The sequence below is a fragment of the Ochlerotatus camptorhynchus genome, unplaced genomic scaffold (assembly GCF_037179485.1).
Source record: "Ochlerotatus camptorhynchus isolate MF236.1 unplaced genomic scaffold, CSIRO-AGI_Acam_v1.1 ptg000102l, whole genome shotgun sequence".
NCBI classification, from domain to species: Eukaryota; Metazoa; Arthropoda; class Insecta; order Diptera; family Culicidae; genus Ochlerotatus; species Ochlerotatus camptorhynchus.
The window spans coordinates 117539-135540 of record NW_027040592.1 but is presented as its reverse complement, the minus strand read 5'-3'; the positions used below and the strand labels follow the sequence as shown (position 1 = coordinate 135540).

At 45.2% G+C, this 18002-nt stretch overlaps 1 pseudogene; it reads right to left on the bottom strand.

Moving 5' to 3' along the window:
• Positions 1-9770: 9770 nt before the first annotated feature.
• Positions 9771-14715, bottom strand: LOC135699051 (ATP synthase subunit alpha, mitochondrial-like; annotated as a pseudogene).
• Between the last annotated feature and the right edge of the window lie 3287 nt (positions 14716-18002).

Genomic DNA, 18002 nt, shown 5'->3' with positions numbered 1-18002 from the left:
CAAAGTTTGTAGATGGTGCGTAAACTAAGAGGAAATATGCGTCGTTATATCCATAGATTCGTGGCAGCACAGGTCGTTTGCCGACACACCACCATTTCGTTGGAACCACTCTTTGACCCCACCTATCCGTTGCAAAGATTCCCTGGGTACATCGTCAAGTCGTGCCCTGGGCAGGCAGGCCATTCGTCGAGGAGAGTACGTTCAGCCAACGTACACACGACCGCTTGTACCACGCTGTCGCGTAAGCCCGCGAATCGGTGAGGGAGACACATCATCAGCCATTGTCGCATCCCCGATCGTTTCTGGGCCGGAGTAGTGCACCAAGCAGCTTCGGTACCGCCGCCAGTCTCCCCACCAAAGGACATCACGTAAAACCTAGGTCGTGAGTAGAAAATGCATGCATGTTTGTTTGTGTCGTCCATGGCCATGTGACTCGTTTGAGACACACTCAAATACAGCTATCCCGTAAGCCGTCAATGAACGGGAGTAGCCCTTAGAATAACCAATTAAAGAAATGTGAAGACGACCATTGAAGCAATCGATCGCTGAGTTACCGCAGAGTGCACACAGGAGGAGTACATGGGACAGATACAATAATCGCATACGCTAGGAAAGATAGGTAGTACGTAAGGGGAAAGGATGACAAACAACTAGGCCTAGGCAATGAAAAGGGGAACAAAGCTACGAGAAATAAAGTCTTTGTAAACGTTTGAATTTCTGTGCTTTGAGCTTTATGGTAGAATAGAGCTGTACAAATGTTGATCCCGCTTGGAATAAATCAGTTTACGTTACACTGAATGTTTTCTGTTGTGTACCAATGAGAGATAGTTTGGTTAATGTCTTTTGAGGTTTCATGTTACTTCGCGTTCGTTTTGTAGTTTTTGGAATTTGATGTTTATTGGGTAGTCATCCCGAATCTGACTAATTTTCTGGCAACTCTGGAATTGGAAGCGTTTCAGTACAAACGGGGACGATTAGGGCTAGGCCGGTGATAACCCCCGTTCACGTGTTCCTAGTCTTTGGCCGATTGTCGGAGTTTGATTTGCGTAAGTCTTATAGGAATTAGGGATATCTTGCGCGTCTTACGTGAAGTACGCCGAACGCGTGTTAGTCAGCCAGTCAGCTTCCTACCCGAAATTCGGGAAACTTGATCCTCTCCCTAGGAAGGTCTCAAAGCCGGGCAAGCTACCAACTGTTGGTTGGTCTCCTTTAGGAGTGGCGCTTAAGCCATCCTTCTTTAAAAAGGGAAGCTCGACGGGCTGTCGCGTTACAATACCCGGAACATTTCCTGGTGCTGGTCACTAAGTATAGCTCTTATTGATCTTATTTTTGGCACGTTTATAAAAAGCTCTGGTCTGATGAAGGCCCATACTTTCCGGAATATGTTCCGGCCATTGCTCTGGAACCAGCGGAACAAATCCAGAAATATTCAATAACGTTATATGGGACCATTGTATCTTTCTACTGTTCAATACTAATGCAGCATCGTCATGGAATTATGACTGACTTGTGGTTATTTTTCTCATTGACGTTTAATGTAATCGCAAGTCAGACCCACTCAGATTTTGGCCATAAAATGAAAATTGCACGATATTTTTCCAATATGTTTGGGTAAACAAAGATGCATTCTATTACATTGTACGTATATTTTTAAATTTATCCCTCCAAAATAAGTGTCAAATCAGAAAACTTGTAAAATCTTTGAACGCCGTTTTCTCATTTCCAGTGTTTTACAGATGGGACTGACTTGCGATTGTGGGCAGTTTACTTCCCTTCCGAAGGAAGACGTGACCAGAGATTTTTATGCCTCCGAAAAATCCCACCGACCTCGGCTGGGATTGAACCCAGACCCATTGGTGTGAGAAAGTAGTCACGCTTACCACTACACCACGGGCGCCGTCCAGAATCTAAAATGAAGCTAGCTAATATAATACGAGAAAGGCACTCGTCACCGGTAGGTCGATTAATCAGAGTTTTTTCGTATCCAATCATAATACATTTTACCGAAAAAGGTACAAGACAGTTTCCACCAAATTCCAGAAATAACGGCACTTATTTCTCCCAAACCTATTTATCACTCGCCTTGGGCTTGAAATTTATTCCCGAGACCCTTTTCTCGCTGAAAATTTATGTCAAATACATCCTCCGCCAGTTCTGCCTATGTGTCCGTTCATCTTCATAATTTTTTCCCAAATGTTGACTCCGTTTGAATTTGTATCGCACAAAGACGGAGGATCCCTAATCTTGAAAAAGTCTCCGCACGTTCGAATAGTGGCTGTTATGCACCATGCCGATTATCAATGTTTTGAGTCTGGCTTTGGCACAGCTTGCTGAGATTGTTAGCACGGAAACACGAAAGTGTTTGCAAATTAATTGAATTTTGCGGTTGCCATCGTGCCGTCGACACTCGATTGACGAATTCGGAGTTTTCGCAATTTTGTGGTTATCTCAGCAGAAATTACTGTAGGAGGTGAACGGGACCGAACGGGACACGTTTTCCCATTTTATTCGTGCCCATACATTATTCATTCCAAGACTGCGGATTGAGGATATCACAACGGAATGAAGTGCTTAACATTTTATCACTTTCCTTCGCTACAAGATGTTACTCCGGGGTCAGCCTGCTGGTTGACAACCACAAAAAAAAACGATAAAGAGAAACTATACAAATTCCAACAACCGACCGACGACGGGTGGTCAGCTAGCTTCATCTCGAAAGCTCTGCTCCGGGTGAATTATAGATGATCGGAAAACATATTATCTCTCGAGCTGTACTTTAGCTGTTTGAAACCGGTCCGTCTTTCATTTGGATAACTTTTGTCCGACGACAAAAGAAGTTTTCGCAAGATACTCTATAAATTAGGAATGATCTGGTTCGCTGTCACCGTCCGGGTGTTTGCCTTGCGCGAATCGCAGTCTACTACGATGCGATAGCTTTAATTGACATTATCGCACAACTCTCGGGTACAGCAATTAAAGCGGAATGACTGCGAATCAGAGCAATCCTTGCTTTTTTCAGATTGTAAGCGAAGTGACGACGATGATGATGAGGACGACAACGACGACGAAAGAAGCATTAAATGTAAAGAGTCCAATCAAGTTGATTGTGTCACTTGAGTTGGTGCTGCAACCATTGACGACGGCGGTAGTATGGTCCTAAATTATTTTACGGTTTGATATCGTCCATAAACCGAAATCTGATTCGCACTGCCTTCATCGCCATCGAATCGGAATCAATCAAGTGGAGGAACCGGCTCATGAAAGAATTCTGGTCTGGTGTAGGTTCGTTGATTGTTTTATGAATCATAAAGTTTGATTTGATTTTGTTCGGGAGTGGAAATTTCCCACCGAACAGCGATTAAAGAGTTTCATCGAAATCCCCGGCACGAGCCAGCAGCGGCCGAAAGGAAAATAAGGCGATCAATTTCCCACCGAGCGCCGCCCCCTGATGGGGGAGAGCCTACTGGGATAATGATGTTAAGCAGCACGTGTAAATCAGAAATCCGGCAGGGACTCGGCGGCAGTGGCTGAGCAATCGAATCACAAGAGGAGAGAAAGTTTTCGGGGGCCCTAATGGCGAATCGTGACCAGAATTGAAAGCAGTGCGGCAACGGAAAACAAATCCAATGCATTTTAAGACTTTTCATTTATACATGTTATGGAGCGGCAAACTTCGGGAGCTCTGTAAATCATCCACCCGTTAAGTAGGAACGTGTCCGGAAAAGAATATTTCGCTGATTTACGCTGGACCGGGGGGAAGGCTTTAAGGATTTGTCTGCTTCTTTGGTCGGGAATCCACTGGTTGTTGGGTTTGAAAATTGAACTTGAAAATTGACGTTTCATTTCCATTGATTAAGATGTTACATTTGTTGAAACATTTTAAGTGATATAGCCAATTTACTGTTCATCTTTGACATTAGTTTCAACTGTGCCGATAGTTCCATGACATCGTGATGACTTTGTTTGTTTGTGAATAAAAGTAAGTTTGGCAACCCGGTATAATGACAGCTCGATTGTTTTCATTTGTTACAAATCAAATTCCCAGCCAGAACCAAAAATGGTTTCCAAGTATTCATCCTCAAATTTTAGTAAATTCAATTTCGACGGTTCCCTCACATTCAGTGCCCTCTCTTTCCGTTCCGGTGTCAAATGTGGGGACACTGAATGAAGACTCGTTTTCCATTTTTAATCTGTAAGAAGGCGGAACGTGAGACAAAAACCGTTCGTTCGAGAGCTCTGCTATATATGTAAAGCGTGACTGGTGGTCTTGATGCGTGCTTACTGGAAGTTCTCAATAGCAGCTATATATCCAGCTACAAAAATGCTTTCCCTGATTTGTCGGTCAGTTTGGTGTTTATATTTTGGTACCTCAGTGGGGCATACCTTGTATTAAAGTTGCAGTGTATTATGTGCTGAACGTTCAGGTTATCACTCTGTGCATTGGTGCTCATCGTGAGTGTCAGAATAGGTTTCTTGTCCTAGAGTCAGCCATTTTCCCTTACTCTTTCGCCAGCCAGCTTTCGATGAGGTAAGACGTGTTTGCAGGACAATTGCTGGGTGATTCCTTTCTGGAAGATATCCGGATCTACACAGTTCTGAAGTTGTTCGATGGCACATCATAGTAGGAACTGAACATGAACGCCGCAGTTTTGGTGAACAGCTTTCGAATTGTCCAATGGATGTGAACTTCTGAATGTCATCCAAAAACGGAAACAGCTATAAGTTACTAGTCAGTAGCCGTGCACTCATGTATATGTTAAGAATCATGTAAGATCGAGCTCTACTCGTTCTCTTTGTGGAAGTACATCTTCCAGAAAGCAAACATAAAAGACAGTCCTAAACCAAGACAGCTCCAAAGCTTGAGTTGTGCGATCCAATTATCTCGAATCATTTCATTCAAAACACCTTGATAGTCTGGTAGTATATCTTAAATCCACAGTCGATCTACCCCATTTTGTGTCTTCACCAAATGCCCTTCAAACTGCATCTACTATCCCTCATTCTGATGTTCTGAATCGTACAGACTGCTTCCAGATGCTCGCTTATCTCGATCAGCAAGTCGATGGTCTAATTTGCTTGCAACTGCCACCATTGACTCAGAAAAACTACAAGGGACAGCCCTATGGGGTTGTACGCTATGGTGACGTAGGACTACGTGGTCTTCTATAATAAATCTTATTTGTTAACTACAGCAGGAGCTTGAGTTATGTGTAGGAATAGGAACTTGAGCGGGGCTTCTCTCTGTTTATACCCTTAAGTATGATGCGTTTGACATAGATGACCCACAGCGACTCACGAAGAGCTACTGATTCCGATCAATAGCGGTGCGGCTTCTTCCTCCTTCTATGGATTCTCATGTAGGCTGCATCTCGCTGCTTGCGGGGAGCCTTTCGTTGTGTACTGGAGAACACCACCACTCACCAAGCGGTGATTGAATGAACACCGTTTGGTGAGACCGGATGGAATTCAACTTTGAAATCTGTGGTAAGGAAATCGCTTTTCGCAGGCAATCGGTGATAATTTTCATTTTCATAGAAACAGTTTCACATTCGTGCAATTTTCAACAGTGACATTTTGAAGAATGATAAAATATTAAATTTAGCAGATGCGTAGAACTATTTCTGATCGCTTGGTGATAAAATTGTTGAAATTGGTTTAGGGGCAGCTGAGTTATTAACGTTCAAAATCTTTCATAATTTTGTTACATGTTCCATTTTCGGTCTTCACAAAGTGTACAGAAATCACAGACGTAGTCCTACGTCAAAAGAAGTACTTATTTTGGGTGTGCCTGAAATATGCTGTGTACACTGCGAAAATCTGGTCCACATCTTTCAGAGATCGTTCATTGTCCGCATATTTTTCCGATCATTCATTCTCCGTATCTTTTTCCTCAAAAACTTCCGGAAATCACCCAACCAACGCTCAATATAATTTAACACCTTGAAGTTCACCTTCACCTCGCTTAGCATCTCTTCCACCTGCAGACGGAACAGATTCGAGTGGTAGAAATATTCCGTTTCCTTCAATCAATGGATCAATGAAAATGCTGAGGTTTTGACAGAACTGTGCTGTCGCTTCTACCAAAAGCATCTTAATTGATCAATTGATTTCCTCTACCGTCGGCGGTTTGTACAGTTGCTTCATGACTTTGATCTTCCGTTGGTGTTCTTCGCCTGTTTGTCGCTTGGAATGGCTTTGCGCTCAGTGCCTTTCGATTCCGAAGATCCGACAGTCGTAACTAGCACAAATCGTCCACCACTTTCTTAACCGCTGTCGCCTGCCGGCTCCGGACGCCCAAAATCGTCGTCGTCAATTGAGTTATCAGATTTCGAAAACAAAACAAAATTAAGAGTTGTCAAAATACCGGGTTGCTAAACAATCCATTATTCACAAGCAAACAAAAGTCAGTTCAATTACTTCTTGGCACTGCCGTGCCAGCTGCGGCACACTGAGATACACTGAGAAAATAGTTGGCGCAAAACAAGTGTGTAGAGTGACCACCCCTCGGCTTCTGCACAATGATAATGAAAATCACATTATCGAATCGTTGCATTTGCTTGAAGCAGATCTCTTACATTCTGAGGTTGAGTTTCGTGAAAATTGATGATGTGAAAGATGTAAACAATGGCAGTGCCAATGAGTGTGCTCAGGTTTGCCCAACTGTGTTTTGGCACACTGTGCCAGAGTGACCAGCAGCTGATACTGAGAAAATTAACCGAAGCCATGAACGATCTAAAAGGTGTCCACGATAGAATTGCATCACCTTCAAGTGGATCTTAAATTTTAAAACTTGAGTTCAAATCTTATGAAATATTTGTAGAATTTGTTCAGTGTGTATTGTTTACTCTTCGTAATTTTCAATGACAGGTTTTCATTAGTTACAAAAATGGCGCAACGCAAACACTATGCTCTCTCGAGAAGAGAACTGATTCTATTTGGATGTCCTTCTTGAACAACCAACAAACCAATAATCAACAGGGCCCACAAAAGTGATGAATCATTTCTTTAATTTGATTTAACCCCTAGCACAACACAACTTTAGTCATTTTTCAAAACAGACAAAGATCAACGTTTGCTGCTTAAGCTTACTAGCAGCTTCAAGTCACCGAGTCAAAGTGTCTCCATGGATACTCTCAACCACCCACAGTCCTCCCACCGTAATGATGAAGCTCTTTTTTCTCGTTTCAGCTACTCACATACGTATTTTCATACATCTATCTACGTTTAAACATACGTTTTGTTTCTCCCAGAAAGAGAGAGGGACACAATACAATTTCGGGGTGCACTTTCCAGTTCACGGTTGGGATGATTTTGAACTCCACTTCAACGACGGGAGACGAGTCATTAATCTTTTCATGATGGTATTTATTATATAACATACCCCCCCCCCCCCCCCAGGGGGGGGTGCTCGGGGCGGGGTAGCAGAAGCTCTGAACGATATGAAAGAGCATTATCCGGCAAGCTCGATGTGAGAGCGATCAATCGCAGCTGTCTCATTATCTCCGCAACAATTGAATCGAATCCACTTTCATGATTAATTCAATATTTTCCCCATCCCAATCCCGGATTTTTCCTCTGATCTTGAAATTCGCCAAAATTATCCTCACACGTTTGCCGCCGCACTTTCGGTGGTAATTGTATTACTACAGCGCCTACTGCGCGACGGTAGAACAAAGCACCCCGTATTTGCATATGACAACAATTTTCCATTACTTTTGTTGATTGCTTTGCCTTTGCTAAAAAGAAGGCTCATGAAGATGACTCGCGCAAAGTTGTACCAGCATAAGTAGGCACCGATGGAAATGGAGACGAAACTTATCACTCGTACACGCACGCATGGTTTCCTTTGTTGTGCATGGATGTGTGTCATCACGTTTTCCTAATTAAATTCAAATTCGTCCTCCGCCATCGCTGACACGTAATTATGTGTCTTTGGGAACTCACTCGCGTGTTCCTGAGTGCCGACAAGTGGTCCCATTCAAGGTAATAATCAAGACTCCCACCGCCGCCAAACAGTCAGACGAACAAAGTTTAAAACTATTTACTAAGCTAATTTTCCCATCCTGGGGCTTTCGCTTCCCCCTTGCATTCAGTCGCAGATCGCTTTTGTTCTAGTGCAATGGCGGCAGCCGTCGCGTCATTCGTATTATGAACACCCCTGCGGGTAGCACCTCCGTTCGTTTGCCAGTTGGCTGTGCATCAGCAGCAGCAGAACTAAAGAAGCCAACTTGTCGTTATTGTTTAAACAGTTTTCTGCGGTGAATGTGGCAAGCGAGCGGAAAAACTTTTCCTTTTCCCGAAAAGCCGGATTCTGGCGGTGGGTTTCAGGCATTTCAACCACGAAGCGAAGACTTTTCATTCACCCCCGTCCGTAATCAAGCTTGATGCGTTTTGCAAACCTGAATGCAGCTCGTTTGAGAGGAAAATAAACCGTTTAACTCAATTTTGTCGTCATCATCATCATCAGCAGCAGCAGCAGTGGCATTATTTACGTTTCCAATGGAAGAGATTCGTACCATCAAAGAACCATCCAATCAGCAAATTCTACAACTTTCTTTCTATCGTTGCATTTTTGTTTGAACGAGCCAATCTAGCAAATGGGGTCAAAAGTCGGTTTGATTTTTTTGGATTCAGGGCACACCAATGCAGTGTGGGCCATGCAGAATGTCGCTTGCTTAGATCGAACGATGACGACCGATGGAGACGGTCGGTCGCCTGCTGCAGGTTGTGTCAAATCGAAGAAATAGCTTCTCTTGAGACTGCCCCGTTGTAAATAAATGACCATCGATATGTGAGACTGTAGACAGAAAGTGCATTCTATGATAAAGGGTGTTCCACATCAAATTGCATCACGGAAAAAAACGCTGTAGGAAATTACGTAGTTGACCTTTTCAAACTTTCAGACATTCAAATAAAACCCATTAGTAAGCTTTTGGCATATTTATTTCTTTCAACTTCAATACCATAACCGTACGTTCGCATCTTACGCTTAACTCCACTCATTAGGTTCTGTACAACATCTGGCTGCAGCTTCTTCTGTACGGAAACCCACTTTTGCTTCATATCTTCCTCGGATTTGATCTCCTTGGAATGCTTCTGTTGTGCCTGCTTCATAATAGCCCAGTATTTTTCGATGGGCCTTAGTTCCGGTGCGTTGGGGGGAGTTCATGTCCTTGTGTACGAAAGTGACCCCGTTGGCTTCGTACCACTCCAGGACAACATTAGAATAGTGGCACGAAGCTAGATCTAGCCAGAAGATTGTAGGGCCCTCGTGTTGCTTCAACAGAGGAAGCAGACGCTTCTGTAGGCGCTCCTTGTGGTAGATCTCCCTGTTTACAGTCCCGGTAGTCACGAACGGCGAGCTCCGTTTGCCACATGAGCAGATCGCTTGCCAAATCATGTATTTCTTGGCAAACTTTGAAAGTTTTTGCTTCCTTACTTCCTTCGGAACTCCGTCGCATCACTAAAATGAAGCTATTAATCCGACGAAGGCGCAGCTGGGGTTATGCATTTGTTGATTCCCGGCTCAGTTTAGAAGTAAACCGACGTTAATGGCTGGTCGGATACCCTTGTAGAACAATTCAGTTTCCAAGAAGATCTGTCCGTCAGTGATGGAAATGACATTGGTTGGAATATAGGCGGACATATCACCAGCCTGGGTTTCAATGACGGGCCGGGCAGTCAGGGAACCACCCAACAAACAATTTTAGCTGCAGCTTAGCTTATACAGGCAAAAATTAGCTGCATAAGGCAAATTTTGGCTGCATAAGCTAATCTGCAGCTAAAATTGTTTGTTGGGCACCTCCCAGAGTTGGGTTCATCTTAGCGGCACGCTCCAGCAGACGCAAATGCAGGTAGAATACATCGCCAGGGTAGGCCTCACGACCTGGGGGACGACACAGCAACAGAGACATCGTATGGTAGGCGACAGCCTGTTTGGACAAATCGTCATAGGTGATCAGAGCGTGCTTTCCGTTGTCACGGAAGATCTCTCCCATGGCGCAACCGGAGTACGGAGCCAAGTACTGGAAAGGAGCAGCATCGGAAGCAGTGGCAGAGACGATGATGATGTAGTTGATGGCACCGGCATCAGTCAGACGCTTCACGATCTGGGCCACGGTCGAACGCTTCTGATCGATGGCAACGTAGATGCAGTACAGTTTCTTCGACTCATCCGTACCGTTGTTAGAACGCTGCTGGTTAATGATGGTATCGATGGCCAGAGCAGTTTTTCCGGTCTGTCTGTCACCGATCATCAGTTCACGCTGTCCACGACCAATTGGTACCAGCGGCCTTGATGCGGGTTTCCATGAGTTCACGCACATACACACTTGGGATGATACCCGGGCCTTGATACCGACACGGAAGCGCTGGTTGGTCTTAATTTCACCCCTGTAGAGTTGAAGGGCTACAAAATGGTGAGTTGACAACCTGGAAGGAGCGGAATACCTAGCCCTGGTCCTCACAAGTTCCTACTTCACGCCTCCTCGAGTCATATGATAACAAAAGACTACCAGCTGAAACATGGACACAGCTGGTTGGCGTAGCCTGGGCAATGTTGCCAGTCCGGCGATAGCAAAGTGAAGAGGTGCGACGCGAACACTGGCGCGGTAACCATAGTACGGTGATAGAGGAAATGCTTCACCAAACCTGAGCGTCTGCTCACCATGGAGGTGCGGCTCAAAACGGCGTCTGTTCTCCATGTTAGGAGCGGCTGATCACCGTCCTAGTGCCAGCGTGGGACTCTAAACAGAGTTGTGCACGATGGTCCCCCGGCGAGACAGGGGGTTGGGGCAGGCCCAACAAGCCGCCCTGAAAAAAAAACCAAGTTGCAAATACCGAAGAAAGAAATACGGATCGGAACAATCGGCACAGACCTACGCGACGAAATAAGGACTACGATTGGAAACTCGGAACATGAAACTGCAAATCGCTCGGCTTCCCGGGTTGCGATAGGTAATCTATGATGAACTTCAACCACGCAACTTCGAAGTCGTAGCACTGCAGGAACTTTGCTGGACGGGACAAAAGGTATGGAAAAGTGGGCATCGAGCGGCTACTTTCTACCAGAGCTGTGGCACCACCAACGAGCTGGGAACCGGCTTTATAGTGCTGGGTAAGATGCGCCAACGCGTGATTGGTTGGCAGCCGATCAACGCGAGGATGTGCAAGTTGAGGATTAAGGGCCGTTTCTTCAACTACGGCATCATCAACGTGCACTGCCCACACGAAGGGAGACCCGTCGACGAGAAAGAACCGTTCTATGCGCAGCTGGAGCAGGTGTACGACGGCTGTTCGCAACGGGACGTCAAAATCGTCATCGGCGACATGAACGCTCAGGTAGGACGGGAGGCAATGTATAGACCGGCAATCGGGCCAAACAGCCTGCATGCCGTATCGAACGACAACGGCCAACGATGCGTGAACTTTGCAGCCTCCCGGGGTATGGTAGTTCGAAGAACCTTTTTCCCCCGCAAGGATATCCACAAAGCCACCTGGAGATCACCTGACCAACACACAGAAAACCAAATCGATCACGTTCTAATCGACGGGAAATTCTTCTCCGACATTATCAACGTCCGCACGTACCGCAGTGCGAACATAGATTCGGACCACTACCTAGTTGCAGTATGCATGCGCTCAAAACTCTCGACGGTGCATAACACAAGTCGAAGTCGAACGCCACGACCCAACATTGAGCAACTACGGGACACCGCAGTTGCCCAGGACTACGCGCAGCAGCTGGAAGTTGCACTACCCACGGAAGAGCAGCTTGGCGCAGCTTCTCTTGAAGATGGCTGGAGGGACATCCGTTCAGCCATAGGTAGTACTGCTGCAGCGGCACTAGGTACTGCAATCCCGGACCGAAGAAATGACTGGTTTGACGGCGAATGCAAACTGTTAGTAGAGGAGAAGAATGCAGCACGGGCGAGAATGCTGCAACACCGCACGAGATTGAATGTGGAGCGATACAGACAAGCGCGGAACAGACAAAACTCGGTTTTCCGAAGGAAGAAGCGTCAGCAGGAAGATCGAGATCGCGAGGCGATGGAAAATCTGTACCGCGTAAACGACACACGGAAGTTCTACGAGAAGCTAAATAGTTCGCGCAAAGGCTACGTGCCGCAAGCCGATATGTGCAAGGACTTGGACGGTAACCTTCTCACGAACGAGTGTGAGGTGATTGAGAGGTGGAAGCAGTACTATGACGAGCACCTCAACGGTGAAGCAGCAGAAAACGAAGGTGGCACGGCAACAGACCTTGGAGCACGCGCAAAAGACGACAGGCTACCGGCCTCTGATCTTCAAGAAGTTGAGGAGGAGATCGGTCAGCTGAAGAACAACAAAGCAACTGGTGTAGATCAACTACCAAGTGAGCTATTGAAATACGGTGGTGAAGCACTGGGTAATTGCCAAGATTTGGGAGGAGGAGATATTACCGGAGGAGTAGATGGAAGGTGTCGTATGCCCAATCTACAAAAAGGGTGACAAGTTGGATTGCAGCAACTACCGCGCGATCACACTGCAGCGCGCCGCATACAAGGTACATTTGCAAGAGAGTTCTTGGAGCAATATCAGGCGGGATTCATGGGTGCCTGCGCTACCACGGACCAAATTTTCGCGATTCGGCAGGTTCTGCAGAAATGCCGCGAATACAACGTGCCCACACATCATTTGTTCATCGATTTCAAATCCGCATACGACACAATCGATCGAGATCAGCTATGGCAGATTATGCACGAGTACGGATTTCCGGATAAACTGACGCGATTGGTCAAGGCGACGATGGATCGAGTGATGTGCGTTGTTCGAGTATCGGGGACACTCTCGAGTCCCTTTGAATCTCGAAGGGGGTTACGGCAGGGTGATGGACTTTCGTGTCTGCTGTTCAACATCGCGTTAGAAGGTGTGATCAGAAGAGCTGGGATAGACACGAGTGGCACGATATTCAGGAAGTCCATCCAGCTCCTTGGTTTCGCCGATGACATTGACATTATGGCACGGAACTTTGAGATGATGGCGGAAACGTGCATCAGACTGAAGGCTGAAGCTAGACGGATTGGACTTGCCATCAACGCATCAAAGACAAAATACATGAAAGCAAGAGGTTCTAGGGAAGACAATGTTAGCCTCCCACCCCGAGTTCAGATTGACGGTGACGAAATCGAGGTGGTCGATGAGTTCGTGTATTTGGGCTCACTGGTGACCGCCGAAAATGATACCAGCAGAGAAATTCAAAGACGCATTATGGCAGGGAATCGTGCCTACTTTGGACTCCGGAGGACGCTTCTGTCGAATAAAATTCGCCGCCGCACGAAGTTGACTGTCTACAAGACGCTGATTAGACCGGTGGTCCTCTACGGCCACGAGACCTGGACTATGCTCGTGGAGGACCAACGCGCCCTTGGTGTTTTCGAACGGAAGGTGTTGCGTACCCAAGTAATCAAAAGTTCCGCATTCAACGTTTAAAATCACTTTCAAGTTCCGTAAAGTTCAAATAAAGTTCCGACCGAACCTTCAAGTTCCATAAAGTTCAAATAAAGTTTGCGACAGAACTTTCAAGTTCCATAAAGTTCAAATAAAGTTCAAATAAAGTTCCGACAGAACTTTTAAGCCACATGAAGCAATCCGCACAAGTCTTTATTAGTAACAAAATTTAATGTGCGTAAATATTAAATGATCAGTGGCCCGATTAAATCATAATTCTTATACATAAACATAACATAAAAAAATAATTAAAAAGTAATTTCCTGGATTCGAACCATTGTATTCGGCATGCGATCTACTAACGCTAACCACTGCGCCACAAATGTGTTGGAATACCATGCGGGCAAACACAAATTTAAAATTCATCCATGTGTTGTGCTTCGTATTCAAGTCAGTCAGCTGGCACTGAAAACTCCAACAGTAGGCGGGACAACAGCTCACTTTAATATATTTCAGATGACGCAGCGGTTTGTGCTGGGGCTCTCACGCAGAACGACTGGGTTTAATTCTTCTAAAAGCTCCAATTTTTACTACTAATGCTGATAAATCAATACACATTAAATAAATACCTGCCTTCAGAAATAACTTTCATAAAAGTGCGAACTAAACAATAGAATTGGTGTAGAGGACAAAAACCTTTTTTAATTTATTTTCTAAAAGTTCCGTTCAAGTTCCGCCAGAAGCTGCTTAGAATGCTCTTCAATTATGATACCGGAACTTTCAAGTTCTTATAACGACTTAAAAATGAGGCTGCTTAGAATTCTAAAGACCATCACCAACTAAGCTGCTTAAGCCACAAATGGCCTTTTATCAGAACTTTTGGTTACTTGGGTACCATCTATGGTGGAGTGCAGATGGATGACGGAACGTGGGGGAGGCGAATGAACCACGAATTGCACCAGCTGCTGGGAGAACCATCCATCGTCCACATTGCAAAAATTGGGCGACTACGGTGGGCTGGGCATGTCGCAAGAATGCCGCATGACGACCCAGTGAAAATGGTTCTAGAAAGCGACCCAACAGGATCAAGAAGAAGAGGCGCGCAGCTGGCAAGGTGGATCGACCAAGTAGAAGGTGACTTGCGGACCCTTCGCAGACTACGAGGCTGGCGAAGTGTGGCCATGGATCGAGTAGAGTGGAGACGACTTCTTCGGACAGCAGAGGACAACAAGGCCTTAGTCTGATTGGTAAGTAAAGTAAGAACTGTCCATGTGGGTCATTCTCCATTCTGACGCTGAAAAGGTAGCATCTACCTACTTCGAAAGCAAGAATAATATCCAACCGACCGAACGATGGTACCAAGGCATCGGCTGAACCAGCAAATCAACCAGCAACTGCAGCAAACCGACCGAATGACGAGCAAGCGAGCCCTCTCCTTCTTTTGGAAGCTTCCCATGAGTTCCCATGTGAGCCCTCTGTCGTTCGACGGTAGCCAAGGCAACCCGGCAGCACCAGCAAATCAGCCAATCAACCAGCCGACCCAACAACGAGCAAGCGAGCCCTCTCCTTCTTCTAGAAGTGACAGTCCCCAAGCGAGCCCTCTGTCGACGGTAACCAAGGCAATCACCGATCCGGAGTACCGATCAGCAAACTTCAGCAGCCTACTACGATCGAGAACTTGTCACGGAAGCCCTCTTATTTGAATAAGTAGCGCAATCCAGCCAAACCTCAAGTAGGATGATGCCCAGTTACGACAATGGCGCAGTCGGTGACGATGTCGAATCTTCTATCAAGATGTAAGCTTAGAAATTGTGAGAAATCATGAGATGATATGAAATAACCAAATATCAAAGGTATATTTCAATAGGAAAGGTGAAATATATACTTGAACTCTTGAGGAAAAGGAAGAGTTCAATAATGTCAGTATAAATGGACTCTTATAGAAAAGAAAGAATTGAAGTTAAATAATATTCCAATTGAAAAGATGGAAATATTAAGGAAACTCCGATGGAAATGACGGATGTTTTTTTAATAGATAGAATAAGCTTGTTTCATATTCCTCTTAGAATCTTTGTGTGGATCCTTCGGGTTAATCCTGCATTGACACCGATTTGGAAAATTCCTCTTCGTTCCTTCGGATTCTTACAGTAATCTGCTAGGAAGTCGATTTGGAACAAATTTTAAATTCTTGCTTTTGAAAAAAAAAGTCAGGTATCCAAGCTTCAAGGAAAATTATTATAATTTTACAGAAAATCCAAACGGAAGGTTACGGAAAAGCTGAAGGACGAATTATCAAAAATGAAGGAAGAATTGGAAATGACGCGGATGGAGAAGGAAGAGCTGAGTCGAACCTTGGCGACTATGGGTCATGACGATGACGAATTCTGCGAAGCAAGATCGAGCACAATGCGTGAGGAACAGATCAGCGGGAACGAGTCACTGCTCATGACGATGAATAACATGTCACTGAGTAGTCTCAATATCCCTGAGTGCACACCAGCCAGCAGCAGGCGAAACGGATCACAACAAACGAGCATACGATCACTGGAAAAACGTTCTGAGCGCATCAATGAACCTCATCCACGCTGTCGACGAATCAACCAGGATTGATCTGTTTCGTATCAAAGCGGGACCACTGCAACTCGATTTGCTTGACGGTACTTCGACTCAGCCAGGAATGCCGGATGAAAAACAAACTACCATATTCGAACGCAATAGCAAGACTGGACGCTTACTTTGGCTCTAGAGCATACATTTTGTCGCAACATAGTAAGCTGTCGAATATGGTACAAAGAAGCGGCGAGTCGAACATTGAATACGTGAAAAGGGTTGCAGCGGCTTCTAAACTATGTAACTACAAATCGGAAGAGGAATTTGAAGTTATTTCACGAACGGTGACCAGAGGATCGACAGACAGCCGTATCAGAACCCTAGCTTACCGGGTTCTTACCGATGGAGGAAGTCTCAATGATTTGATTGACCAAGTAGGCATCCGTGAAGTGGAACTCGAGAATGAGGACGATTACCGCAGACTACACCAGCAGCAGTCCGCCATGGTGGCAGCAGTATCTCGCCAGCCAACTGAATATAGCCAACGTCGCCACGGTCAGCCTTCTTATCCTCACCCTTTCATAGGATATAGCAATAGCCGTGGTAGAGGAACTTTCGGTCGCGGTCCAGTAAGAAACCAGAGAAAACTGAATCTTGCTGAAGATGCTTAAGCGCGTACCACTCTCCAGAAGATTGCTTTCACGTTGACAAAGTGTGCCGTAATTGTGACCACCGCGGTCACATTGCACGACCGTGCTCAATCAAGGTGAAGCAGGAGCCCCAGAAACGACGCTGGATGGGAGAAGAAACTGAGCCTTCGATGAAGATTGCGGCTGCCCAGAAGACTGAAGATGACATAGAGCAAAAGAAAGTAACAGAAATTGAATACGAATAACTGACAAATTTTATGACTTCCTTGTTTTGTTACTACTACAGTTTGTAATTGAAATAACAAATTAATCAAAATACACTATAAATATTGAATTGAATTGAAACTGTTACAGGTACCACAATTTTCTTCAACTGATCTAAAAAGGTCAGATATTGACAGAGTTGGGTCTAATGTGCCAGATAATAAAACAACGAACGTCGCTGGTATCAAGATTCCATTTTTTATTGACTCTGGTGCACAGGTCAACACAATTACATATGAATCGTTCCAAACTATTCTCCACGATGTAACTGCCAATCAAAAATTATACGAGCTAAGCTACGAATCAGAGCAAACGCGTGTCAAGGAAATATAGATGTTGTTGCCACTTTTTCCGCCAAGCTCTTCTTGTCGGAAGAAAGACCTTTGAGAATTGAAAAGTTTTACGTGGTGCGTGAATCTCGAGCTCTTCTTGGATTCAATACTGCAGTCCGATACAGTTTGCTGGCAGTTGGCCTTGAAGTACCGGTAAAAGGAGGTACAGACCCAGATTGGCGATGTAAATTTTCCATAAACAGCATACAAGAAACCCATACTTCAGAATTCCCGAAATTCAACATACCAGCGGTTACCTTGAGCTACGACAGCACTATGCCACCTTCTAGAATTGTCTACACGCACATTACGACAGCATTCAAAGAGTCAACGAGACAAAAGTTGGCTGAACTACGAGAATCCGGCATCATTGAAAAAGTCACAATAGATATGGACAGGACCTTTTGCTCTTCCTTGTTAGTAATCCCGAAAGGAAAATCGGATATTCGACTCGTCGTCGATCTACGTGGCCCTAACAAATGTATCATTTGAGTCAATATTGTTGGAGTTACACGGTGCAAAATACTTTTCAACGATTGACTTAACAAATGCATTCTTTCATATCGTACTCGATGAGAAATCAAGGCACCTCACGATCTTCTTTCTGGCGAGGCACTGTACAGATGCTGTCGTTTGCAGCCATGGTAAAAACACTGAACCCTTTTGCACGGGTGGCAGTTTTGTCTACTAACACACCACCAAGAGCATTGGGTTTTACGTTTCGTACCAGTGCTCGATGGAAAACACCAAACGCAGCGAACAAGGCACCGGTACCGGT